Here is a 27792-nt window from a genome sequence, read left to right as displayed (position 1 = left end):
GAAAAGTTAGGAAGTTGTTTAATATAATTCTAGCACTTGTTTTTGTATGCTAGAATATAAGTTTAAAAATAAAAAAATATTGTCTAATAAGAATAAATACATAAAATATGGAACTATTGATAGAATGTTGAATCTTTTTATCAAATCAGAACATTGCTAATTCTATCAGTTTATATTCTTTAGGTATTTATATACTGTTATATACAGAGATATGTCATATATTATTATTATATTCCACAAATGGCTATACTTGCTTAAAAACCAGTAAAGTGTCAATGGACCATGAGTTAGGTGCAGGAAAGTTACATAGACATGGCAGTTTTACCAGTGATTTCCTTTATCCTTTACAAATGGATTCCGAAACCTTCAAGGGATATGAGAGTTGAGGCAGGGTAACTCAAAATCAATATTTTGCTTTTAAACTCTTAAGGGGAGGCCCACAAGGGAAGCACTTATTTCTTACTCCTTATCCTCAAAGGATTGGCTAAAAAGTGGCAAGATGTCTCTATTCTTTCTATAGCCTGGACATTCCAGGCTAACAAGCCACTTGTTAACAACTGGTGTTCTGGATTCTAACACCATATTCTTGTTTGTTTTACAAACTTTACTGTCAACTCACAAAACTTAGCTGTAAAAGATCCTAAAGCAAATGCAAAATATTATTAAGACTAAAGATTTTGATTCATTTTAGAGATGTAATGAGTAAATTAAAAGAAGTTTCCAGACTTCTAATTTGTAAATTACAAACTTTAAGGGTGTGCTTACATTCCATTTTCACTGTGCATTGAAGTCAGGTGTATTTGTAGAAGTATGACTTTAATGGGTGCCCTTGCAGAGGGATGTATGTTGCCATTGTAGAGGGATATATGTTATGTTTAAAGAAAGAATAGGATACAGAGTATCCTGAATAGAATATTGTAGATCATTATGTTTTTCTATCCAGAACAAAAAAAGTTATGCTGACAAAGGCCAAAAGGAGGTTTCCCTGCATATACTTTAAACATAAACTGCAAACACAGTGTGAACACACCCCTAACTTGTGAGGAAGTGTTAAGGGATGTTTGAAATTAATTAGCATTTTAAAAGCAGGGATTACATTAAAGTTTACATTTAATGTGATTTGAAGTGGTTCTGTGTACATGCCTGAAAGGGGGCCCCTCCTATTCAATAACCTATAGCTGAACATTAAATGTATAGTATTTTTTTATTAGAAATGCAAACATTAGACATTTATAGGCTGCAGTTGGTGTCTTGTCATGCTTTAATCATGCACATTGGGGTTCAGGCACTGTAGGTGTCAGGTACTCCAGGTACAATGAGCAAATAAGGTTGCCATATAATGTGCCAGGAGCATTGGCCAAATGTGCTCACAAAACTTCATGCAAAGAAAAGGAAACAGTAATATGAAACTTTAGCCGCAGTTCCATTATTTCCATTACTTTTTTACACAATAGCAATTGGACTATGAAGTGTCGGTTTTTACTTTAACAAAGCATTGCAAGGGAACTAAGTCTGGAGCTGGACATTCATCTTTTCACGTATCCTGAATGGCTGTTTGCTGAACAGCAGTCCTGTGCACCGTCTAAAGTTGCCGGGAGAATTGGTGAGCTGCAATAGTGTGTTTCTATAATAGCAATTTTTAGCCTTCAAAACCAGGACAGATTTTACAATTTTGTGTTACTTTTATCTGGGAACCATTTTCTTAACTCACACTTCTAGCATTGTTTTTCTTGATACATTGTACTTTCCTTAGTCCTTATGATATTGGTCCTTATGATGTCTCTACATAAGTGTTCAGATTATTTTTTTTAAGTGCTGACTTACTGCTTACTTATTATTTACAAGTATAGGGGGAAATGTCTCAAACATGGTCTAAAGTGAAACTAGCTCAGTTGTCCCTAGCAACCAATCAGATTCCACCTTTCATTCCTCACAGATCCTTTGGAAAATGAAAGGTGGAATCTGATTGGTTGCTAGGGACAACTAAGCCATATTCACTTTACACCATGTTTGATAAATCTCCATCATATGTGCTGCAGAGAGCTCAGCTTAAAGGAAGCCTTAATGGAACCAGCAATCAGCTGCAACTCACCTTTCAAACTCCTGACACTTTTAAATAAGTAAAGGAGACACATGGTACCTTATATACATCTATCTGTGCTTTTACAACAAAGAAAAACGTTTTTATTCTTTGGTGCAAAGAGTTAAAGAGGCTTTCCCAAGTTCCTGAAGTGCATAAACCTGGGATGTCCTTTCGTTCCCCCTCCCATCCTTATCCCTGCTTCATGACAGTCAACTGAAAGCTGAATCCCAAGCATGGTCAGGTATAGGTGGGGAGTAAGATAGTGTTACAGCCCTCGGCAGTTCAGTAGCCTGAGAAACCCTCTTTAGGGTGCCTTCACACAGGACGACTTGCAGCAGAAATTTTGCTGTGAGTTTTGTAGCGAGACCTGCTACGAGGTAAGGTCCTGGCAGGTCCCTGTGAATACATACTCGCAGTGGTCTGATAGGCCGCTGCGAGTATGTAATTCACCCATCCCCTTAACCACTTAATCCGCTGCCGCTGTCTGTATACATTACCTGTCTCCTTGCTGCACGGGGTCCCGGCTTCCTGCTCTCCTGCCCAGCCAATCAGTGGCTGCGGCTGGGAAACACACTGATTGGCTGGGCGGCAGAGCAGGAAGCTGGGACCCCGTGCAGCAAAAAGACAGGTAATGTATACAGACAGTGGGAACCGATTAAGGGGTTAAGGGGGCGGGTGAATTACATATTTGCAGCGGTCTTGCAGCGGTATTAGATATATGTACTCAGATGCTGCACGGCTGAATTATGTAAAGGGTTATTGCTTATTTGTGTGTCACATGGATCTGAGGACCTGTGGGAATCTTTTCTTCTTCTATCCTATCACCTCTCTCTTTACTTTTTCTACTGTACTCTTCACCCACTTACAGACCACCTTAGATACACTGAGGAAGGAAGTCAAGTGGGAGACAGAAAGAGCAGTTAAGTCTTAGCAAGATCCCCGTATGGGTAGGAAGCAAGACAAGAGACAGCACATTGTTTCTTCTCAGTAACGCTACCCAACACTATGCAGTGTAAAACCCTCACAGGAGAGGACAAGAGGCAACCCCAACCCACACCGTGGACTAGGATAGTCACAGAGCAGGACAGTATCCACAGACAGCAGTAAGCTAGGAATAAGGTCTGGGGCCTTGAGTCACCCTTATAGGACAGTTATGTATATGACGGTTAGGTATATGACACTTGATAAAGAGACCAGAATGGTCTCGAAACGCGTTGTGTCTGATAAATAAATGTGGTTATTTATTTTTACCTTATGGTAAACATTTTTTCATTTTCATTGGACCTGCGCCCAGCTGACCCACACCTGGAGAGGAGGTGTATTGTCATATTTTTGTTCCTGTGAGGATCATATGGGAGTGGCAGCGGTCCTGATTGCATGCTTACTCAAGAGTTGTGCCTTGCAGTTAGCACAACTCCGCTAGATGAGAACCTCCATTACTGACTCACCTTTGTTACCTGTCAGAATTATGCTAAGGAGCGCTTTCTTTTATTCTGTTTATAGGACGGTTAAGCCGACACTGGTGGGCAGTAGGTGGTGTGAAGACCCAAAGGTCAATACAAGGGCACAAGTATTCTTTTCTTCTTCTAGAGCACAGTACTAGACATGTTTATTACAAGGTGGGTGCACCTTTACAATTTCACTTCTTATTCTTCTCTTAAAACATTTAGAAAAAGCTTTGTTTGGTTAGCTTCAGGTATGTTCTTAAAAGCAGACTGTTCAGGTATCGAACAAAAATGGTGCTGTATTATATCTGTGATTTGTATAGTTTTTTTTATAAAGGAAAAAATCTGTTTGAACATCATCTAATTGTGGTGATCCCATTTTTATTTATTTATTTTTAACAAGGATTGCAATCTGCTAAAGTTATTCGCTTAAGCCATAAACACTGAGCTATCAGCAAGTTTTCTTGGCCAGCAGTGTGTAGGAACTAGTGAACACATTAACACAAGATAACATATTGTTTTCTGTAGAGCATGCTGAATGCCGTATGTGATCGCAAAATATGAATTATTGCAGAGCAATTATTTACAAAGCAAGCCCATATGGTTTGCTCCATCTGCATCAGGCATGGGCTGTTATTTACTTAAATGTGAATTAATTGATTACAATTATTCACACAACATCCAGTGTTTTGTATTCCCTGAGGATCACAGGACTTTCTAAGCCAAGTGGTTAAAACATGCGCAATCTGACCGTGGAGAAGTAAAATTACAGTATGCTAACATATGTTCTTACAGACAGTAGGGCTGTGCTGATTTTTTTCAGAGCAAAACAAATCACATGGAGTCAATAAATTGTAATGAATTCTTAATACATGTAAGTGTTCTTTTCTCCCCTATTATGTTACTACACTCTTCGGGAGTGATTTGTTACCCATGTATATTTCATGTTGCAGATGTGGAAGCTGACCATATGCAAAGCTAGTAAGTGTTGTTATTGGTATCTCTCCCTTTAAAAACAGATAAGGTTGGGCTAAGGTTGCTGGGGGCCTTTTGGTATGGACGCTGATGCAGATAGAGAAGGGGGCAGATATGTGATTAAAGCATATTACAAAGTTATATAACTTTGTAATGTGTTTCAATTACTGGGAAAAAGTTTTTCATGGCACTTGTCCTTTATATGCCTAAATGGGGCATTCAAACTTATACTATGGTAGTATTACCTTTGGGGGTTTTGTAGTTATTTAAATTTATAGCTCACTCTGATGTTGTTAGGATAACTTTACTGTCTATGACTATGTTCACACTCTGTATCAGACCGGCCGGCCGTTTCTGGCCGTAGTGTTCTGATGTGGGTGCATCAGCGCGGACCCGCATCAGAACTTGCTACTGCACACAACGAAGCAAGCGGCTGGAGCCGCTTGCTTCATCGTGTGTACTGACATTCACTGAATTGCACCCACAGAAAACTGACATGTCAGTTATTTGCGGGTCCGCTTGGGATCCCGACCAGAGCGTATACGATGTGTATACGCTCCGGCCGGGATCCCATTGAAGTAGAGGCAGTGTTCACAGGTGATGGCAACAACGGCCGTACTTTTACGTAGTAGCCCTTGAGTGGAGGACTGTCATTGCTCAAGTTCATCATATAGATTGTCCTTTCTTTACTTAGGACAGATACCATCAACAGGATAGCTGTGCCCAAAGCTTGATCTCTCTCCATATATATATTTGCCCCCCGCAATGTATTTTTTTCATTGTATATTATTGCTAGCATCTATCCTCTAGATTTACTACTAGCTCAAACTATTTGGAGCGTACCGTTCTCAATCTCTACAGTTCCGCTCCCCTCTAGTCTAAAAAGAGTCCTCTCCAATAAATCTAGGTCCCAGACATGGATTGACAGTTGTATTTGGTTGTCTGCCTCCATAAAACAATATTTGACTATGCTGTCAGGCTGCAGGGGACATGTCAGTGACATATACCTACCTTACCTGTTCCATTGTCGCTGCCAGGTCCTGGGCCACCCACTCTCCGTTGCTGTCAGCAATTTCAAAACATCTGGTAACACGTCATTCCTGTAAGAAATAGCACCTCAGTACAGCCAGTATAAAATCTACTCTCTCTGAACTTCCATTTTTCCGTCGAGAACAGCGCATTATCAAATGTTTTAACATCACTGACAGTGGCTGACAGCAGGTGACCAAGGACCCAGCAGCGGCAGAACAGGACAGGTAAGTATAAATCACGGACATGTCCCCCAAGCCCCTGCAGCATAGTAAAATATAATTTTATCCTAGACAATCCCTTTAAGGATTACCACATTACATCTGCCAGTAACGAGCTAACAGTGTTCGAAACGGGAGTTGCTCTTTACATTTAATTATGACATTGATTCATTATTCTTTTTAGCCTGATTAACTAATTTTATATATACTTTTATTAAATCTCCTCTTATATTATATCTCTTCGGCTATTTATACATGTGGGAAATTTCAGAATGTTTACTTATGCTGGTCATGTGATTGGTACTTTTTTTTATGTCATAAGTACCGTCATCCATTTAGATTCTTGTGTTCTGTGAGAATGTTGATCGTCAGAATGACGGATTGTATATTTTTATTAAGATGTTATATATATGTACTGTATTCCCAAATCGTGAATTACACTTTCTTCTGCATTAAATGTACTTGGATGCAAGAGGGGCAGGGAAAAGTCCTGGTTTCCAACACATACCTCACTTTAATACTGTTTACATCTATGTTTGCTATGATGTCCATTACACCTTAAACGCATCATTGTTATTGAGAATAAAAATAAAGAATCTCCTTATTTGTGTGAATGAATTGATGCTTGTAACACTTACGGGGGTCTGAAAGTGGGGGATCTGGGCCAGACCGCTTATTTACACACATTACAAAGTTATATAACTTTGTAATGTGTGTTAAATAAGCTAAAGAAATTTAAAGAGATTTAAAGAGATTGTACCATAATGACATTTATCTACTTTTTGGTTGCAGGGGGTTCCCATCAGAATGGCAGAACAAGCATATGTATCACAGCTCGATTCATTCTCTATGGGAGCTGTCAGAAATAGCTTAATTCATCATTCAGATATCTCCCAAAAACAGTGGAGTGGCAATATGCTTACGTGTCCTATCACTCCATTGTAATGGGAGAATTAAGCCACTGTTTTTATGATGGCATTTGCGGGACCGCTTCCATACCTTGTAACTAGGGATGGTCCGAACCCGCCGAGGTTCGGGTTCGGCTGAACCCGAACGCTCGGCATCGGATTCCCGCTGTCTGCCCGCTCCGTGCACCGGGCGGATACAGCGGGAGGACCGCCTGGAAAACTGGGATACAGCCTATGGCTATGGCTGTATGCAAGTTTTCCAGGCATTCCTCCCGCTGGATCCGCCCGCTGCACGGAGCGGGCAGACAGCGGTAATCATTGCGGAGGGTTCGGGTTCGTACGAACTCCGTACGAACCAGGTTTGGACCATCCCTACTTGTAACAAATGTAAGTGTAATGGATATGTTCCCGTGATATCTACAGAATGCATAGACATATAGATGTCATCAGATACATAAAGGCAATATAACAGGCACACATGCCTCTTTTCTGTGACATAATTATAATATAAATTACAGGTCTGGGTCAATAATATTATGAGAAAATTCATGAGTTTACTCGTTTGTCTAGTTAAGATATCATGTAATCTTAAAAGCAAACATCCTTCATATTTTTTTACAAGTTTTATTTCACAACTATGCTTGTCATTCTATACTTTATATCTTTGCAACATGTCATCACCTACTAAAACTGGATCTGTTTTGCAGTAGCAGCACATAGAGAAGCTTCTTCAGATCCTACAGAAAGATTAATATAGTTGCCATAAAATGTGCTCACCTGATTGTAGGAGCAAAACATAAATGCTGGATTGAGCAAATTCATCATACTATTAGTAACATTCATCTTTTACTGTATTTAATGCAAATCAGTGGGTATGTTAAACCCATAAATGACAATGAACTGCTGTTTTACCTAGTTTATCCTGTTTTAGCCTTTAAGGTATCTTTATTGTGTACATTACTGAAACTAAACTATTTGTCACATGAATCACCAAGGAAATGAATCACCATGAAAACCATACAAGTGAAACAGCAAAACCAAATATACTATATTTTCCATGTATTGTATACTATTTATGTCACTGTATAAACCATTGAGTCACATGATTATGACCACTTCCTATTTTTGACGTTGGCAGTGCATATTCAATGAATAGCGGCCGCAGAAAACTGACATGTCAGTTTTCTACGGCGCAGCGAGAGATCCCAGCTGGAGCGTATAACATGTGTATACGCTCTGGCCGGGATTCCATAGAGGACAAGGCAACGTATATTTACGTAAAAAGTATGGCCGTTGTTGCCGATTGCAACAACCTCCGTACTTTTACAAAAATATACGTTGTGTGAGCATAGCCTTAAACTGTTTGTGTGCTGCTGGTGAAAATGTATCATAAGCTGACAAATGGCACCATACCTCAAACATAGCTATGAAGGCGTGCAAGGGTAAATCAGCATGCTACAGTGGTGCAGCTCACTCCCAGAACCAGGGCTACCAAACATGTTTTTAAAAACACCAGTCGAGTGAACGCTACTACATATGGAGCTCCGAAGTAGAAAGATGGTCACTGTATATCTACTAATAAAGTTGCATGGGCAGGAACATAGTTTTTATGGCAGTATTAATATTGAACCTCCTCTGATGAGCAGAAGGTGGAAGAACAAAAACTGGTGGTGGCAGCTGGAAAACACAAGCTGGTGGTGGCAGTATTACGGTCTGAGTAATGTCTCTGTGGCAGTCTCAGGGCTATCCACGTGGAAGGCAAATTTCAACTGATATGGGTATGAATCCATCCTTTTAGATCACATACTCTTACAAGCTGATTGACCTCACTGGGGCTATGATAAGACAACGATACAAGGCTACAAATGTCTGACATTGGTTGGAAAGCATGACCAAGACCTCTAAGTACTACCCTGGCCCCCTATTTACCTAAATTTGAAACCAAGCATCTGTGAGCATCTGTGAGACCATCTTAATTGTGGTGTTCGGTCTATGGATCTTACCCCCCACACCCTAACAGGACCTTATTGAGTCATTGTCACCTAACAAGCTATTGTCCATATTGCCCACTGCGTTTACCCTAGCTATTAGCTGGTGGTCAAAATAATTTGAGTTGACTACTGCTGACATCACCGCTCTTCAGATGTGATCTCCTTCTTGAACATCTCTGAGTGACATGTTTTTACTTAATCCTATATATTTTGAAATTCATAAATAGCAATCACCAAGCTGATACATGAGGTCACAGAATTGGTTGGAGATTGGTTGGAGTCACAGGGCTGGTAGGAGGTGAAGTCATAAAACACTATGACAGAGCCTACTGATAAGCAAGTTTTATTGCCAGGGGCAAATACATCAAGTTTTTTACCTGATCCAACTTTGGAACAGGGAACATACAATCATCAATACAAGAATAATGCACAGTGCAGATTTTTGCGTCCACCTGCAACAATTGTCTGTGGCCCTTATTTAGCCTAAATGGGAACTGTAATTGTTTAACCCCTTAAGGTTACACCATTTACTGTGGGAGATCACGAATGTAATAATTCAATAGTTTGGACGTTACCAAATATGTATATTTTTCTGTTTATGTTAACTTTTGTCATAGGATGGATTTATTAATATTTTTAAAAACTTTGCCCCTACACCAAAAATATGTAACACTAGAAAATGTACCCGGCGCTTCCCGGGTATAAAGTGTCAGTGTGTTAATTAGATTTGTTCTAAGGTGCCCAGGAGGCAAAGCTAAAGGTATTGTTTCATCTAAGTTGAACAGTGGAATTAGTGTATACCTGTAGTGCATAGTTGGAGGGGTTCTGTATACCCACAATGTATAGTTTTTAGGGGTCTCGCATATCTGTAGTGCATAGTTGGGGGGGCTGTATACCTATAGTGTATAGTTGGGGGGGTCCTGTATACCTGTAGTGTGTAGTTGGGGGGGGCTGTATACCTGTACTGTATAGTTCGGGGGTCCTGTATACCTCTAGTATATAGTTGGTGCTGTATACCTGTAATGTATAGTTGGTGGAGGTCTTGTATACCTGTAGTTTATAGCTTAAGGGTCCTGAATACCTGTAGTGTATAATTGGTGGAGGTCTTGTATACATGTAGTATATAGTTAGGGGGTCCTGTATACCTGTAGTGCATAGTTTGAGGGTCCTGTATAATTGTAGTATAGAGTTGGTGGAGGTCCTGTATACCTGTAGTGTATAGTTTGGGGTCCTATATACCTGTAGTATATAGTTGGTGGAGTTCCTGTATACCTGTAGTATATAGCTTTGGGGTCCTGTATACCTGTAGTGTATAGTTTGGGGTCCTATATACCTGTTGTATATAGTTGGTGGAGTTCCTGTATACCTGTAGTATATAGCTTTGGGGTCCTGTATACCTGTAGTAAAGAGTTGGTGAAGGTGCTGTATACCTGTAGTATAGAGTTGGTGTAGGTCCTGTATACCTGTAATGTATAGTTTTGGGGTCCTGTATACCTGTAGTGTATAGTTTGGGGTCCTGTATACCTGTAGTATATAGCTGGTGGAGGTCCTGTATACCTGAAGTATATAGTTGATGGAGGTCCTGTATACCTGTAGTGTATAGTTTTGGGGTCCTGTATACCTGTAGTGTATAGTTTGGGGGTCCTGTATACCTGTAGTGTCCTGTATACCTGCAGGGTCGTATTTACCATTAGGCACCCATGGTCTGGTGCGTAGGGTAGCACCTTGCAGAGGGGCAGTACCCTCCCGTTCAGACTTGCCAGAAAAATCTTTGGTCAGGTCTTGTATAGCGGTGTTATCCAGTCACAGTATGGCGGTATTGGTCAGGTCTGGTATGGCAGTGTTATTCAGTCACAGTGTGTCGGTATTGGTCATGTCTGGTATGGCGGTGTTATCCAGTCACAGTATGGCGGTATTGGTCAGGTCTGGTATGGCAGTGTTATTCAGTCACAGTGTGTCTGTATTGGTCATGTCTGGTATGACAGTGTTATCCAGTCACAGTATGGCGGTATTGGTCAGGTCTGGTGTGGCGGTGTTCTCCAGTCACAATGTGGTGGTATTGGTCAGGTCTGGTATGGCAGTGTTATCCAGTCACAGTATGGCAGTATTGGTCAGGTGTGGTATGACAGTGTTATCCAGTTACAGTATGGCGGTATTGGTCAGGTCTGGTATAGCAGTTTTTTCCCATCACAGTATGGTGGTATTGGTCAGGTGTGTTATGACAGTGTTATCCCGTCACAGTATGGTGGTATTGGTCAGGTCTGGTATAGCGGTGTTATCCAGTCACAGTATGGTGGTATTGGTCAGGTCTGGTATGGCAGTGTTCTCCAGTCACAGTATATGGCAGTATTGATCAGGTCTGGTGTGGCGGTGTTATCCAGTCACAGTGTGGTGGTATTGGTCAGGTCTGGTGTGGCAGTGTCATCCAGTCACAGTATAGCGGTATTGGTCAGGTCTGGGGTGGCAGTGTTACCCAGTCACAGTTTGCTATACCTGTAGTGCCCTGTATATACATGTACTGTATAGATGGAGTAGGGGGTCCTGTATATACATGTACTGTATAGATGGAGTAGGGGGTCCTGTATATACATGTACTGTATAGATGGAGTAGGTGGCCCTGTATATACATGTCCTGTATAGATGGAGTAGGGGGTCCTGTATATACATGTACTGTATAGATGGAGTAGGGGGTCCTGTATATACATGTACTGTATAGATGGAGTAGGGGGCCCTGTATATACATGTACTGTATAGATGGAGTAGGGGGTCCTGTATATACATGTACTGTATAGATGGAGTAGGGGGTCTACCAGTTATTACTGTGGATGTTGTGAGGCAGCTTCCCTAGCAACCATTGCCCCCTGTGAAAATGAAAGCAGTAATCCTATTGGTTGCTAAGGCTCCAACTGCCGTGTCTGCTGCAGCTAATTATATCACCTGTGTTTGCAGTGAGGAGATTTTCCCATTTATCTCTATGGGGCGCCGCTCTTCCCCCTTCCTTCTCCTCTCCTGTACATCTGGCGGGGACGGGACCTTCGCTAAAACCTTCCCGGGCACCCAATGTATCTGTGTGCCAAATTTGGGGTCAAACGGTTCAGGCGTTTGGAAGTCTATTTGGGACAGACAGACAGACAGGCAGACTTTGATTTTTATTATATAGATATCTTTCTGTCTAATTCATGGTACCCCAACCAACCCTGCTGTTTTCCATCCTTCGCAACCTGGACTTCTTACGTGAAGACCCCACGTTTCACAGATGGTCTTAGGTATGGGTCTCCAAACTGCGGCCCTCCAGCTGTTGCGAAACTACAATTCCCATCATGCTTGGACAGCTAAAGCTTTGGATTTGGCTGTTCAGGCATGATGGGAAATGTAGTTTTGCAACAGCTGGAGGGCCGCAGTTTGGAGACCAATGGTCTAAGGCATCTACGCCTGAGCTATCTTGCCCTCCAGACCTGGCTGCTTCTCCTTGTCTGTAGCCCAGGTTTCCCAGGTGCTCACATTCACCCATTTCATCATCCATTTCTTCCTGGGTGCAAGAAGTATATGACAAGGGCTACATACATATGGCAAGGTCAGGACCTTTAAACAAACCTTCCTGGACACCGAATGTACCTATGTGCCACATTTAAGGTCATTTAAGGTAAAAATTGGCTGATAATAGAAAGCAATGTTGTGGGAGTGCTGTATGAATCTGGCAAAGTTAACACTTTTAACCTCTCTGGACACTTGCTGTGCTAATGTGCCAAATTAGGGACCAACGGGTAAAATTTATCAAGCTGTCTTATAGTAAGACTATCTTTGTTGCCAATAGCAACCAATCACAGCTCATCTTTAATTTCTCACATTGCTTTAGTAAAATGAAAGCTGAGTTTTGATTGTTTGTCTTACTGTAAGGTTAGCTTCACACGCATTGTATCATAGAGATTTGGATCTGCAGCAGATCCGCAGAAGATTTGATCTAAATAACTGAACACAGTATCAAATTTGCACCATCAATTCTCCTGCAAATGTGCTGTGGATCCTGTACATGTGAAGGCACCCTAACACAGTGTTTTGATGCCTATAAAGGGCAGGCTGTGATAATGGCCGGTCAGGAGATTTCTAAAAACTTTCCCAGGCACCCAATTTTATAGTATAAATATGTGAATCTATCCTTGTGACAGCCATTGTAAATGCTAAGTTTTTCTAATTCCTCAGCAATGAGTGGAGAACATCTGCTCGGGTCTGGCCTTTAAGCACTGTGTCTAAACTGTGTTGAATTTTTTTAAACAAAAGCCAGGAATGGATTGGAAAAGAGGAGAAATCTCAGTCTTTCCTTTATTACCTGTTCTCTGTTTATAGACAGTTCCTGGCTTTGGCTCAAAAAAATCTGTCAGATAATCTGTTGGTGTAATAGGGCCGTCAGTCAGTAACACTCCAACTTCTCCACAATGGCCAAGACCAAAGATCTCTACAGGGTTGGGTTGGGCTAAAGGACAATGAGCAAGCAACTTGGTGAGAAGGCAACAACTGTTGGCGCAATTATTAGAAACATAAGATGACTGTCAATCTACCTCAGTCTGGGGCTCCATGCAAGATCTCAGTTCGTGGAGTAAGATTGATGCTGAAAAAGGTCAGGAATCAGCCCAAAGCTACATGGGAGGACCTGGTCAATAACCTTAAGAGAGCTGGGGCCGCAGTCTCAAATATTAAAGGGGAACTTCGGATAAGAAGAACTCGTTTTCTATTAAAAGTACATTAAAAGTTATATAGATGTGTCTATACAATTACTGTATCTGTACGGTTCTGACACACTGGTAGCTGATAGAAATCCAGGAAGTGAAAAAAATGGCGCCTGTGCCAATTCATATTGTCTCCTGCTTCTACTGCTATCCCACCCCCCTCCCAGGAGACAAATCTTACATGCCTCTGTCTCACATTGTGTGTGTTTGCTGATGATGCATACAGGCAGGGCGTGATGTCACAGGAGGCTTGGCTGGATAACCCAATCCTCTGACTGATTCACCATCTCTAACCGGCCAGAAGCAGCTGCAGCACTAATTTTACTGATTGTAATGGGTGGGGGCTGTGATGATCACATAAGGAAAAGCATTGCATTCTGGGAAATGCCAAACCAGCAAGAACAGAAACACAAAACAGAGAACCCCCCCCCCCCAAACAAATGGATTTTTGGTAGTTTCAAAACTTGGCTAGACAGGTAAGTAATGCGTTATGCTTCTGCAGAAGTTTCATTTTTTTAACCTCTACCTTTTCCCCTTTATCATTAGTAACACACTAGGCCATCATGGATCACAATCCTGCAGGGCATGGAAGGGCTCTCTGCTCATGCCAGCAGATGCTCAGGCCTGTTTGGAGTCCGCCACTGACCATTTAGATGATCCAGAGGAGGCATGCAAGAAGGTGATGTGGTCAGATGAGACCAAGAAAGAACTTCTTAGTATCAACTCCACTAGCTTTGTTTGGAGGAAGAACAGGGATAAGTAGAACTCCAAGATTACAGTCCCAACTGTGAAGCATGGGGGTGTAATCATTATACTTTGGGGGTGCTTTTCTGCAAGGGGATAGGAAAACTGCACCGTTTTGAGGGGAGGATGGATGAGACCAAGTATTGTCAGCTTTTGGCTAACAACCTCCTTTCCTTATTAAGAATTTTATGGATGGGTCGTGGCTGGCCCTTACAGCATGACAATGACTCAAAAAACACAGCCAGGGCAACTAAGGATTAGCTCTAAAAGAAACATTTTAAGGCCTAGCTGGTCTACAGACTGGAACCCGATAGAAAATCTTTCGAGGTAGTTGAAACTTTATGTTGCCTAGTGACAGACGCAAAACCTGAAAGATCTGGTGTTATCTGGGAAAATCACATAAATAGGGATACTGCTGGGGCTGTGGCGGACATTACAATGATGTATACTCACCTGCCAACAGCTGCTGGTTCTTGGGCCACTCAATCTCCACTGCTGTCATCTTTTTCAAAACATCCAGTGACATGCCACTGCCACCGCAAATGGACGCTCAATATAGATTCTATACTGTCTATACATTTTTGGTGGGAACAGTAAATCTATGGATGCTATGTTACAGTTCTTTTTTTTTATATTGTATCAAATAATAGGGCAGCATGGTGGCTCTGTGGTTAGCACTGTAGCCTTGCAGTACTGCGGATCTGTGTTCAAATCCCACTAAGGGCAACATCTGCAAAGAGTCTGTCTGTTCTGTCTGCGTGGGTTTTGTCCCAAACCCAAAAAACATACAGATAGTGCTCACAATCTAAATTCATCTACTAGTGGTAGGGGCCAAAATTGGCAAAACTATGTAAAGTGCTGTGGAATCTTAATGGCTATACAAATAAAAAAATATATATATTTAAGGCAGTAAAATGCTAAACAATTATTTAAGTATCAAACAGTGTGATTTTCTGGAATTTTTTTTATAGATTCTGTTACATTTAGGCTGGGTTCACACTGCGTTTTTGCAGTTCCATTTGTGTGCATCCATTTTGATCAGTTTTTCCATTGACTTTTTATTTATAGGAAAAAAAGGATAAAACAACGGATCAAAAGACATTTTGTTAATGTATGCAAAAATGTGGTCGACCATGTTATGTATATGCTAAAAAAAGGATGCATTTCGATTTATTTTTTTTCATGATGAAAGTCCAAGAAAAAAAACACATCTGTTCTTTCATCCGTTTTTTTCATCTGTTTTTCCCCTAATAAAACAGATGAAAAAACAGACTGCAAAAATGCAGTGTGAACCTAGTTTGCACCTATGATAAAAACAGATCCCTCCACTCGCCAGTATATCAGATACTTATTTTCCCCACTGTAGATGTAGGTTCTTAATTGGAAGAAAAACAAATCTTTTGATATTGTATATCTTAGAGTTGGCTATAAAGGATACAGGAAATTGTAGTTATGCATGCTTGTAAATCCCTAATAAAAGTAGTGGAAACACAACCAAGTGAAACTCTTGTTACAAGTGTTGGAATGGTAATGACATTAAAACAATACCAATCTGGACCTTATTTCAATGTCTATACAGCAGGTCCATTTGCAGCATACTCTTACTTAGGGTCTTCTATTTCAATACACATTGATGCTTTTATTTCTTAGAAGCTTCAATGACTGTTTCCTGCTTGTATTGTGGTCTAGATATTAACAGTTTTTCCAGACAGGTTAGTTAGTTTATTTTGTTTTGAGACAGATAGCATGGCATGACAGAGGTATGATTTCCATGACAAGATTCATGAGTAAAATGAATGTTTCATTTCCTTGACACATAACTGACACATAACACAAAAGAAAATAAGACTTGTATATAATCATTTTCTATCTACAAACAGAAACCTACAATGGAAATATCTTTACAAATATTTTTTTTGAATATAAAATAAACTTCAAAAGAATTTCGGGGTGTATTTTTGGTATAATGTTTTGTTGCATAAAATGTAGTATTGAACAAAAAAGGTGTTTTCAGGTGCAAACTCCTCTTATAATTATTGTTAGTTAAGCTAAATTCACAAAACTTCGATTCTGCCATTGAGTGTGTCAGGAATGTTCCTGTTGGGTCCAGTCCTATGTTTGTAAGATACGACCGAGAATGCGCTTTTGGCCATGATTTTGCACTTTTGTGTTTATTTATGTCTCAACCTGGTCTGAACACTGTCTTATTCCAGCCCTTGCTGGGTGGTGATTTAGCAGGGTTCCACCACACCCATGTCCACCTGTTTAGTTCACTGGCAGGTTCAGAGTTAAGCTTTGTTGCTTTGGTTTCTCTGTGACTGAGGAATCTTCTATCCAGTCAGTTTCTTAGTTGTTAGCTGTGTATGCTTTGCAGTCAGGAGGCTGCTCCAATAGGATTCTGGACCGGGCTCTGGTTCACTATAAGTTGTTCTCAGTATCACAGTTTGTTGCTGGTTATTCAGTATAGCTTCCCTGTCCTGCATTCCAGCTCTTCCCTTGCTTTGTATTCTGACCATCCTTGCCTGCCACCTGCCCTGACCATTTGCCTGACTTTTGACTTCTCTTCTGTTTGGTGATTCTGTATCTTTGCCGCCTGTTATTACTTGGACTTTCGACCTTGCCTTATTGTGTTTGTTCGTCTTGTCTTGTCTTCTTGTTTCACGTATACAGGCCAGGGACCGCCGCCCAGTTGCCCACTGCCACTTTTAGGGCAGATAGTGGCAAGTAGGCAGGGTCAGTGGGAGGGGCTGAGCTTAGGGCTTACTGTCTCTGTGTGTTTGGTGTGTTTACTGGTCCTGACAGAGTGTTTTTCCTTTGTTCTCCAATGCTTCAAACTATGCTTTCATTTATTGGGAGCATACATCATATACATATCTTTTATGCTTTGAGACCTCATTTAATAAGAACTGTTAATTTAAAAAGTAAACATATTTTTACTATGTGCATGTTTTCAATTTATTTAATTCGAATGTACCATCAGGCTTTAGGTGTTGCACATGAAAAGAATGGCGCGGGTGCGGGAAAGCCAAAGCACTGGAGTTGGGCCGGCCCGCCCCCAGTGGGAAGAAACCCCAGCCCCTCTATGACATTGCTCCATTGATTCTAATTGACCCATGTCACACAGGGTAGCGGGTTTCCTCCCACTGGGGCCGGCCAGCCCACCTTCAGTGCTTCAGCCTCCTTATTAGACTTGATTTGTGGGAATCAGGCCGTGGTTCAGGAAAAGGACAGTGGTACTGGCTTCCCTGTGCCGGCGCCGTTCTATTCATAGGCAATACTTAAAGTGAATGTACCTGATTGTACATTTACTTTAATTAGGCCCTGTCACTAAAACTAACTATATCCTCAGATATGTCAGAAGTTATTGATCAAAGTGGGTCTCACTGCTGAGACCTGCTTCAATCAGAAGATACAGCCAGAGAAAGATTGCGGCGTTGTTATCCTCTCCCTGGCTGGCCCTGCATTCTTCTATAGGGAATATTGAAGTACTGCAGGGCTGGTCGGAGATTGCATCATGCTAACCCTGCTGAGAACCGCTCAGTTCAATTGTTCAATAACTTTTGACATTTCAAAAGTTATTTTTAGTCACAGGTACTCTTTAATTTAATTTTGTATTTTTTAAATTCTTGTCTTCTGTAGCTTCGGCTATTACCACAAGGTGAGAGATGTCAGCCTCTGCAGCTCCTCTCTTGTGGCCAATAAACCAATCAAAGTGCCATAAATACACACCAATAGACGTTAAAGGAGTATTCCCATGTTGACATTCAGGAGATATCCACAAGATGAGCCAACTATGTCTGATGGACCCACACTTTTTCTAAGATTTAGGGCTTTCCTGTCCTTTCTGGCTTGCTTGTGGGGAAAAAAATATCAAATGTGCTGTTTTATGCCTTTATGTACCTCCCATTGACTTCACTAAAGTCACATAAAGAGCAGAATAATGGTGAGCAACACTACTTTCATTATTTAGTTACTTTTGGTTTCCATCACCAGGCAAAAGGGGGATGGGGACCCTTGATCTCTGGATTATTGCAGTGTCAGAGGTTGGATCTACCACATCTATCAGATGTTTATCGCATATCTTTCAAATATACCAAAAATGCTGAGATAGAAAATTCCATAAAGCTTTAGCTTTGGTAGGATTGGTAGGATTGAAGATTGTTTAAAATTATTGTCTGGTAAGAAGATGTAAATGACCTCTAATGCAAAAATTATTGTGTAAAATGTTTTACTATGTTAATCTATGTTTAAGCTATTTTGCTGTTTATATCTGGGCCCACTTTTAGGCTATGTTCACACAACGTAGGTTTTCCGGCCAGGATTCTATAGACGGCAAGTTTCCTATTAATGGCGGCCGTTGTTGCTAATCGGTAACAACGCCCGTGATTAATAGAAAACTTATATTTTGCTGCCGTCTTTAGAATCTCGGCCGGGTCACAGAACGGCTGGTGTTATAAGCAGTTTGAACCTGGCCTTATATAGCTGTCTGGGTATTCACTGGCTCTCAATTTCAGGCTCAAGCCTCTGAGCAGGAAGGTCTTTACACAAAGTATGCCCAAAATGATAGCTAGCAGAAGCGTTTCACATATACTACATTGAGGTAGTTGTTGGGCAATATGCAAGTCTGGACATGCCGCAGTACAGAGTTATTAAAATGTATTTTATGACAGTGATACTTAGTGGGACTTGAATACAGGGGCGCCACAATGATGAGGCGACCTGAATCGTCTGCCTCAGGCGGCGCCACCAGCTATCTTCATGGGGGCGGCATTCAGTGGCAGATTATAATATGAGCGGTTCGGGCGGCCGCCCACATTATAATCCGCCACTGACTGTACCCAGGGCCGCTTTAACCAGAGGGCACATGGTGCACGTGCACCGGGCCCACTGGTTAAAGGGGCCCCCCCCGAGCAGGCCGGCCGTTGCTATGTGCGACCAATGCGGTCGCACAGGGCTCCGGCCACCAGCCTGTCATGGGGGAGCGCCATGGATGGGTAATCTACTTACCCCTCCATGGCGCCCCCTGCAGGGCCCCCCCGTCCGCCGCTGCCCCCGTCCGCTGCTGCTGCGGCGCTTCAGCGCTGCAGCAGCAGCGACACTGACAGAGAGAGAGCCATTGGCTCCCTCCCTGTCAGTCACTCACTCTTGTGGCCGCACTTCCTGCGGTCACAAGAGGCCGCGCTCTCCCTCTAGCGCCCGACGTCACTGGAGCGTCGGCGCGAGGGTGAGGGGAGTGCAGCCTCTTGTGACCGCAGGAAGTGCGGCCACAAGAGGGAAGAGAAGAGGAACGCGAGGACCTAGGTGAGTAAAAGTGTTTGTTTTTTTCAATGTTATATAGCAGGGGGAGCTATATACTATGGGGGGGCACAGGGGGCTATATACTATGGGGGAGAACAGGGGGCTATATACTATGGGGGAGAACGGGGGCTATATACTATTGGGGAGCACAGGGGGGCTATATACTATGGGGGAGAACGGGGGCTATATACTATTGGGGAGCACAGGGGGGCTATATACTATGGGGGAGCACAGGGGAGCTATATACTATGGGGGAGCTATATACTATCAGGGAGCACAGGGGGGCTATATACTATGGGGGAGCACAGGGGAGCTATATACTATGGGGGAGCTATATACTATCAGGGAGCAGAGGGGGGCTATATACTATGGGGGAGAACGGGGGCTATATACTATTGGGGAGCACAGGGGGCTATATACTATGGGGGAGAACGGGGGCTATATACTATCGGGGAGCACAGGGGGCTATATACTATGGGGGAGCACAGGGGGCTATATACTATGGGGGAGCACAGGGGAGCTATATACTATGGGGGAGCACAGGGGGCTATACACTATGGGGGAGCACAGGGGAGCTATATACTATTGGGGAGCACAGGGGAGCTATATACTATTGGGAAGCACAGGGGGCTATATACTATTGGGGAGCACAGGGGAGCTATATACTATGGGGGAGCACAGGGGGCTATATACTATGGGGGAGCACAGGGGGCTATATACTATGGGGGAGCACAGGGGAGCTATATACTATGGGGGAGCACAGGGGGCTATACACTATGGGGGAGAACGGGGGCTATATACTATTGGGGAGCACAGGGGGCTATATACTATGGGGGAGCACAGGGGGCTATATACTATGGGGGAGCACAGGGGAGCTATATACTATGGGGGAGCACAGGGGAGCTATATACTATGGGGAGCACAGGGGGCTATATACTACTGGGGAGCACAGGGGGCTATATACTATGGGGGAGCACAGGGGGCTATATACTATGGGGGAGCACAGGGGGTTATATACTATTGGGGAGCACAGGTTAGCTATATACTATTGGGGAGCACAGGGGCTATATACTATTGGGGAGCACAGGGGAGCTATATACTATTGGGGAGCACAGGGGTCTATATACTATGGGGGAGAGCACAGGGGGCTATATACTATGGGGGAGCACAGGGGGCTATATATTATGGAGAGCACAGGGGGGCTATATACTATTGAGGGGGAGCACAGGGGGGCTATATACTATTGGGGGAGAGCACAGGGGGGCTATATACTATTGTGGGAGAGCACAGGGGGGCTATATACTATTGGGGGAGAGCACAGGGGGCTATATACTATTGTGGGAGAGCACAGGGGGGCTATATACTATTGTGGGAGAGCACAGGGGGGCTATATACTATTGTGGGAGAGCATAGGGGGGCTATATACTATTGGGGGAGAGCACAGGGGGGCTATATACTATTGTGGGTGAGCACAGGGGGCTATATACTACTGGGGAGAGTGCACAGGGGGGCTATATACTAATGGGGGAGCGCACAGGAGGGCTGTATATAACTGGAGGAGCATATGAGGGTCTATATACTACAGGGACACCTTAAAACTATGGAGGCACAGAGGGGTGTAACTATGTAGGAGTACAGAGGGGTGTAACTACTGTATAGGGGTACAAGGGACCTAACTACTGTATGTGTTGGAGCCTAAAATATTTGTCTGGCAGATTCTGGAGAGAAGATTCACAGCCAGGAGAAGACTTCAAGGTGGCCCAGGCTGGATGGAGAGAAAAAGAAAAGGTGACAGACTCTGATCGGAGAAGACGCCTCCGGTGAGTCACTGGATGTAACTTCACTCTGTTATAGGCTTGTACTGATAGGGGTCATGGTATGGCGGTATTATGTAATGGTATCAATGGTGATATCTTTCTGTTTTGTTTAGTGCAGTTTTTATGTAATATGTAATCACTGAATGGTGGAAATAGTGTTATAAGGTAACTACTGTATGTACTGGGGCTCTTGATACAGTGTGGGGGCAAATTCAGTACATTATACAATGTGCAGAAAGGTAAGGGGGGGCCCACTCTTGAGGGCTGTGCACTGGGCCCACCAATGTATTAAAACGGCCCTGACTGTACCATGTACTGGAGCCCCCCTGCCCCCGGGCAGTATCTGTAATGAGATGCTGTGAGCGGGGGAGACTGTATTCATAAGCGCCGCGCTGTACTAAATCAGCCGCGCGGTGCTGATACTACAGCGCGGCGCTTATGAATACAGTCTCCCCCGCTCACAGCATCTCATTACAGATACTTCCCGGGGGCGGGGGGGCTCCAGTACATGCATTCCACGTCCGTGATCCGTCAGGATCACGGAACGTGGGAATGCAGCCTTAGTCCCCCGGCTGATGTGCGGCTGCCCGGGGTGTCCCGTCCTGTCCCCGGCAGCGCGCGCATCAGAGAGCTCCCCGTGCGCCGGAAGTCACAGGCACAGGCGCACGGGGAGCTCTGTGATGCGCGCTGCCGGGGACAGGACGGGACACCCCGGGCAGCCGCACATCAGCCGGGACCAGACCAGAGAGGCTCGACGGGGGAACGGAGGGCAGGTGAGTTGTGTGCTGTTTTTTGTTTTTGTTTTATCTGCTGTGCAGGGGGGGGGGGGGAGAGGGGGACCATCTATAAGGTAGGGGGGGGGGAAGGGGGCCATCTATAAGGGAGGGGGGAAAGAGGGGGACGATCTATAAGGGAGGGGGGAAAGAGGGGGACGATCTATAAGGGGGGGGACCATCTATAAGGGAGGGGGAGAGGGAAGAGGGGGACCATCTATAGGGGGGGGGCCATCTATAAGGGAGGGGGGAAAGAGGGGGACCATCTATAAGGGGGGGGCCATCTATAAGGGAGGGGGGAAAGAGGGGGACCATCTATAAGGGGGGGACCATCTATAAGGGAGGGGCGGGAGGGGGACCGTCTATAAGGGGGGGGAAGAGGGGGACCATGTATAAGGGGGAGAGGGGGACCATCTATAAGGGAGGGGGAAAGAGGGGGACCATCTATAAGGGGGCATCTATAAGGGAGGGGGGAGAGGGGGACCATGTATAAGGGGGGGGAGGGGGACCATCTATAAGGGAAAGGGGACCATCTATAAGGGAGGGGGAGAGAGGGAAGAGGGGGACCATCTATAAGGGGGGGGAAAGAGGGGGACCATCTATAAGGGGGGGGGAGAGGGGGACCATCTATAAGGGGGGGAGAGAGGGAAGAGGGGGACCAACTATAAGGGGGGGGAAGAGGGGGACCATCTATAAGGGGGGAAGAGGGGGACCATCTATAAGGGAGGGGAAAGAGGGGTACCATCTATAAGGGAGGGGGGAGAGGGGGACCATCTATAAGGGAGGGGGGGAGAGGGGGACCATCTATAAGGGGGGGGGAGAGGGGGACCATCTATAAGGGAGAGGGGACCATCTATAAGGGGGGGAAGAGGGGGACCATCTATAAGGGGGGAAGAGGGGGACCATCTATAAGGGGGGAAGAGGGGGACCATCTCCTAAAAGATCAGCACCCTCCTCTCCTGACATCCTCTGTGCTGCTGGGACTTCTCCTATAGGATTAGCACCCTCCTCTCCTGACATCCTCTGTGCTGCTGGGACCTCTCCTATAGGATTAGCACCCTCATCTCCTGACATCCTCTGTGCTGCTGGGACCTCTCCTATAGGATTAGCCCCCTCCTCGCGTGACATCCTCTGTGCTGCTGGGACCTCTCCTATAAAGTCAGCCTCCTCCTCTCCTGACATCCTCTGTGCAGCAAGGGACCAAACATTATGTTTATTGGGGACAGCAGTGGGGGGGGGCAGTAGTGGATTATAATGTGGGTGGATTGACGGGGGGGGGGGGGGCGTCATTCTATAGTTCGCCTCGGGCAGCAGAGAGGCTAGAATCACCCCTGCTTGAATAGCATATATAAAACAAGGTTAATCAAAATGTGAAAAAAATGATTTTACCTGAATGCATAAAAGTACCCCCCCCCCCCAGAAATCTTTATTATTCACCTACTAAAAAACTGAATAAAAAGTGATTAAAAGCTTGTGTGTATCAACATATGCCACAAATGAAAACACAGCTTGTCTGAATTTTACCGCTGTAAATTCATGTGCTAATTTGGATTTGGAGGCCAATTGGATTAGGAAATGATTCTCTATAAACTTGCCCTAAAGTAGATGCCAAAATCCAAAGAAGAAGAAGAAGAAGAGTGGAGGTGCACCTCATGTAAAATCTGCATTCAAATTTTATATCAATGTGCCATGCAAAGTTTATTTATTGTGACAACGCTACTGGTTTCAAAAAAGTTTAGTCTATATGAAACCTAAATAACTGTTTCATACGAACACAATACATGATACTTATAGACCTATGTTTACATGGAACAATTGCATTAGTCTTTACAACCATTCAAGGTGGCAATGTGAACTGTATATTTATTTTTTTTCTATGCAACATTGATTTTTGTAGGAATAAACAGGAAACATAGTTTGTTTGTTTGGTGGATTACTCACCGACAACCTGCTGCTTGGACCATGTTAGCCAGTGGCATATTATAATATGGGAAGTTCGGGCGGCAGGACAGGGCCCATAGTCCAAACTGCCCATGTTAACTGTGGCCCCCACTCTGATAATCTAGAGGCCCCTTCATAATTTTGGGCCCCTGTGCAGTGAGCTCCTGATGAGAGCTCGCAGTTAAAAGCGGGGCTCTGGTTGACACAATTGACACTCATAGTCCGCGTGATTCATTATTTTTGTATCTTAAAGATACACTGAAAACCTACTCCAGTCCTCAGCGGGCGTAGGTTTTCGGCCGTGCGCACCGGAGCGCAAGGGATTTATGTAGAGGCACTCCGCCTCTACATAAATCTCAGTAGCACCGGAGATGCGGGGACATTTTTAAGTCCGGCGTAAAAAACGTCGGATTTAATAAATGTCCCCCCAAGTCTTTATTGAGCAATACAAAAATGTCTAATAAATGTATTAGACACTTGATGAAGAAGTCAGTCTGACTTCGAAGCTCATTGCGTCGTTTTAAATAAATATTTTTAGCATTTTTGTTATCTTTTTATGATCTGCCTACCTGGACCTGCGTCCGTCATACCCAGTGTTTTTGAAATGGAAGTATGTTTGTTGCATGAATCCTGTAGTGGTACCAGGAAGCGGCTGCAGTTCTAATATATGCTGTTTCACATAAGTGTTGTGCCTTGCATTTGCACAACTATATTAGGTGAGTCCCCCATTTACTCTTCTTGGTATTCTCTTTTCCTCTCAGACATCACACCATGGAGCGCTGTTCACAATGATATTTATATAGATTTCGGCTGTGATTTAAACGGTGTTTAACCCCTTAAGGACAGAGCCTGAAATGGCCTTAAGGACAGAGAAAATTTTATAAATTTGACCAGTGTCACTTTATTTATTAATAACTTCGGGATGCTTTTACCTATCTGGCTGATTCTGAGATTGTTTTCTCGAGACATATTGTACTTTACATTTCTGGTAAATTGGAGTCGATACTTGTAACAAATCTTTATGAAAAAAAAAAAAATAACGTGAAAAATTGTGAAAAAATGCATTTTTCCAACTTTGAAACTTTTTTGCTTATACAGAAAATGGTTATAACACATAAATTATATATTAAATAGCATAAGCAACATGTCTACTTTATGTTGGCGGCATTTATTAAACTATCTTTCATTTTTTTTAGACAATAGAAAGCTTAAAACATAAGCAGCAAATTTCAAAATCAGATATTTTTAGGGACCTGTTCTGGTTTAAAGTGTATTTGAGGGTCCTGTATGTTAGAAAGCCCCACACAGCACCGCATTTCAGAAACGACCCCCCCCACACTCTGCAAAAGCATATCCAGAAAGTGTTTTAACCCTTTAGGGGAGTCACAGAAATAAAAGCTAAGTGTGTAAGAAATTTGAAAATTTTAATTTTCTGTGCAGAGATTTTATTGTAATCCAATATTTTTAATAATTATAAACCTATTACCAGAGAAATGCACCCCAATAATTATTGCCTCATTTCTGCAGTTTATAGAAATACCCCATATGTGGCCCTATTGCGCTATTTGACACAACCACAAGCCTCAGATACAAAGGAGCGCCTAGTGAATTTCAACGCCTCTGTTATACTTGGTCATTTTTGACTATACCACTTCAGGTTGGCAGAGGCTCTGGGGTGCCAAAACCTAAAAGACACCCCTAAAGGGACACCATTTAGAAAACTGCACCCCTCAAGGAATGTAACAAGGGGTGCGGTGAGCATCTGGACCCCACAGGTGCTTCACAGATTTTCCGAACAATATGGCGTGAAAAAAGAAAAATTTTTTACACTAAAACGTTGTTCTAGCCTTCAATTTTTCATTTTCACAGATGGATAAAAGGAAAAAAAAAACACAAAACGTGTAGCGCAGTTTCTCCCGAGTACGGAAATACCCCACATGTGGACATAAAGTGCCAAGCGGGTGCAGGACGAGCCTCCAAAGGGAAGGAGCACCAACTGGCTTTTGGAAGCTGGATTTCACTGGAATGGATTTCAAGGGCCATGTCACATTTACAAAGCCCTCGTGCTGCCAAGACACTGGAAATCCCCCACAAGTGACCCCATTCTGGAAACTACACCCATCATGGAATCTAACAAGGGAGGCAGTGAGCATATGGACCCCAAAGGTGATGGGCACAAATGTGGAATAATGTGACGTGAAAGTGAAAATTTTCATTTTTTCACTTTCATGGCACAAATGTGCCAGTCATCAAGGGGTCCATATCCTCATTGCACCCTTTTTAGATTCATTGAGGGATGTAGTTTCCAGAATGGGGTCACTTGTGGGGGGTTTACAGTGTTTTGGCAGCATGAGGGCTCTGTAAATGCGACATGGCGTTCATCATTCATTCTAGCCAAATCCAACCTCCAAAATCTAAATGGCGCTCCTTGCCTTCGGAGGCTTGCCCTGCACCCACATGGCGCTTTATGTCCACATGTGGGGTATTTATGGACTCGGGGGAAATTGCTCTACACATTTTTTTTTCTCTTTTAACCCCTTGTGAAAATGATAAATTCAAGGCTAGACCAATTATAACAATATAGTGTAAAAAATGTAATATTTCATTTTCACGCCACATTGTTCCACATTTGTGCCCGTCACCAGTGGGGTCCATATGCTCACTACACCCCTTGTTACATTCCTTGAGGGGTGTAGTTTCCATAATGGGGTCACTTGTGAGGGGTTTCAACTTTCTTGGCAACACATGGGCTTTTTGAATGCAACATGGCCCATCGAAATCCATTCCATCCAAATCAAGCCTCCAAAAGCCAAATGGCGCTCCTTCCCTTTGGAGGCTTACCCAGCACCCGCATGGCGCTTTATGTCCACATATGGGGTATTTCCGTACTCAGGGGAAATTGCTCTACACATTTTGTGTTTTTTTTTAATCTTTTAGCCCCTTGTGAAAATGAAAAAATCATGACAAGATCAATGATTACATTAAATGTTGGTCTAGCCTTGATTTTTTCCATTTCCACAAGGGGTTAAAAAAATAAATAAATGCAAAACGTGTAGGGTAATTTCCCCTGAGTACGAAAATACCCCATATGTGGACATAATGTGCCATATGGGCACAGGGTAAGCCACCAAAGGGACAGTGCGCCATTTAGAGGCTGGAATGGAGGATGGAGGCCATGTGGCAATTACAAAGCTCCTGTGCGGCCAGGACAGTAGAAACCCCCCACAAGTGACCCCATTATGGAAACTACACCCCATAAGGAATCTAACAAGGGGTGCAGTGAGGATATGGACCCCACTGGTGACGGGCACTTATGTAGAACATGTGGTAAGAAAATAAAAAATACTATTTTTTTCATTTTCACGTCCCAAATGTGGCCGTCACCAGGGGGCCATATCCCCGCTGCCCCCCTTGTTGGATTCCATATGGGGTGTAGTTTCCAGAATGGGGTCACTTGGGGGGGGGGTTCTATTGTCCTGGCCGCACAGAGGCTTTGTAATTGCATCATGGTATCCTCTAATGGGAATGGCGGCCATACCTATTTAGCTGGGGAAAAGGGACAATTCTAATATATTTGGGGGTATTAGGCCAATTATTAGTTTATAAGGTTGAAAATGACAGGTGTCCATCAAATTCAACCTGTGTTGATCCAGAGGAAGGCAAAAAGCCCTCGTGAGGCAGACGACAGTAGCCTCATCATAGGGAAAAAAAAAATCCTTCCCGACTCCATAATGGCGATCAGAATAATCCCTGGATCAACGTGACCCCTGAAATAGGAATAAGGGACAGAATTTAGATAATGTAGAACTCCAGTGACGTGTGGTACGCCTTGAAGCGATCCTG

This window comes from Dendropsophus ebraccatus, chromosome 2 (genome assembly GCF_027789765.1).
Source record: "Dendropsophus ebraccatus isolate aDenEbr1 chromosome 2, aDenEbr1.pat, whole genome shotgun sequence".
NCBI lineage: Eukaryota > Metazoa > Chordata > Amphibia > Anura > Hylidae > Dendropsophus > Dendropsophus ebraccatus.
The sequence above is the reverse complement of the archived record's forward strand: the minus strand, read 5'-3'. Positions refer to the sequence as shown.